The sequence below is a fragment of the Pteropus vampyrus genome, unplaced genomic scaffold (assembly GCF_000151845.1).
Source record: "Pteropus vampyrus isolate Shadow unplaced genomic scaffold, Pvam_2.0 Scaffold690, whole genome shotgun sequence".
Classification (NCBI taxonomy): domain Eukaryota; kingdom Metazoa; phylum Chordata; class Mammalia; order Chiroptera; family Pteropodidae; genus Pteropus; species Pteropus vampyrus.
Genome location: NW_011889471.1, coordinates 126,685 through 128,684, shown reverse-complemented (window position 1 = coordinate 128,684; position 2,000 = coordinate 126,685).

Sequence of the window (2,000 nt, the reverse complement as noted above, 5' to 3'; positions counted from 1 at the left end):
CTCTGCGGGGTTCGAGCACCTGCGTCTGCGGGTCCGTTCGAAGAGGCCCGAGGACTCTCGGTGGCCTTTTACACAACGTACACAAAACACGCACTGTGAGACGCGATGCGACGTGCGTAACGAGGGCGCCACGTCTGACGGTCACCGACTCCTTCCCCTCTATGGTCCTGCGATTCGGAGACGGGAATTATGGGGTGGGACGATGCGACGCAAAGGACCAGAATATGTCACATGGAGACCGTCAAGTGCTCCCTGTTCTTTTCCGCGCCGCAAGGTAATTTACAGGCCGCCGGAGTAGCCAGCCGCATCCTGCCATGAACCCCCTTCGGGAGATATTCACGCCCCCGTCATAAATCTCTAAGAACTGCCTTAATTGACAGCTATTAAAGATGCATTATTCATGATCCGCAGGGACACGTTTTATTTTACTAAATTATAGTTAAATTGACTTGACCAATTTTGATTTAGAGCTATGAGAAGCCAGGGAAATTGTCATTCCATCAAATATTAAGATGCAAAGTAAAATTGCTTAATTTTAACAAACAAAACATATCATAACAATATCAGAACGGTGAAATGTTGATATTTGAAAAGGACAAAAATACAACACAATGTTTTGCAAATAGTGGTTTCTTAAGAACAAAATCAGTGCTTCTCCAGGCTACATACGAAACCCGGTCCAACCCCGCCCCGCCCCCACCCTTGGACCAGAGGGAGGACGGGCAGCCCCGCCATCTCCACGCGGGACCACCCGTGAGACCGGCATGTCGCTCACACTGCAGATTGGAATGCAACCAAAGAGCAAATCACCTTAGAACGTTCCGGAGCCGTGACCTTCCTCCGTGCCCCCTCAGCTCCTACTCGGCTGAACCGGTCAGCAACATGAAGCCCCCGCCAAGCGTACAAACGCGTCTCAGCCACGACTTAGACACAACCCGTACCCACGGCGAGGTCCGGGCCCCGAGAACCTTTCCGTAAACCCTGCTCGAGAAATGCCGACCTCGGAGACAAAGGTTTGGTTGTTCAGTTTTGGCTTTTCACCAGGAAAGAAAGTTTTTTATAAATATTTAATCATCATGAAAATAAACACACGCTGGTATTTCTTGTGTAACTCAGCGTCTAAATATTTAATCATCATGAAAATAAACACATGCTGGTTTTTCTTGTGTAACTCAGAACAAATCTGAGCACCCACATGGTCACCCACACCCACGTTTTCAGCATTTTTCAGTATGAGCCCTGTTGTCAATGTCAAAATTAGACTTTACTAAATGGGGAAAAGAAGTTGATTTAAGGAGAGAGACAGAGAATCAGTGACCCCACCGAGAAGCTCTGTCGCTTCTCTGAGCCCGCGTGTCCTTTTGTGCCGTCATGTAAAGAACCTGCTCTCGTGTCTCCTGTGAATCTCAATGCCTGAAACAGCGGCCTCCACCTGCCCCTCCCATCACGCTGGCACTCACCTGCGTAACGCGTGTCTGGTCACGTGTAGAGCCCCGGTCCAGAAACCACACACGCCAGCCTCTTCCGCAGCCACTCCAAGCCCCTCCGTGCCAACACGCCGAAAGTCTGTGACCCTCCTCCAGTAGGCATCCCCACCCCCCACCCCCCGCCGCCGGATCAGGGCAGGCTTGTGGGTGCATCCACAGCACGGGGAGGAGGCGACACTGGGTGACTTTGCAACCAGATGGTTGTTCAGAGATGACCAGTGTCCACATGTAGGAGCCCCAACTCCCGGGACCTCTGAATGTGGCCTACGTGGAGTCTGGTCTATAGAGTGATGACCAGGTGTAAAGGAGGCTCTTAGGATGGGACTCTCATCCCACATGACCGAGGTCCTTATCAGAGAGGAGTCGTCACTAGGGACACGTCCACTCTGATCCGGGGACCAAGGACAGAAAATGGTCCTTCTCTCGGTGAGTTGACACATTACTTCTCAAATAACTAGAAGCAAAATTTATCTTTTGCAGATTCTGAGTTGGTTTCAACACGATTTCGTGAAG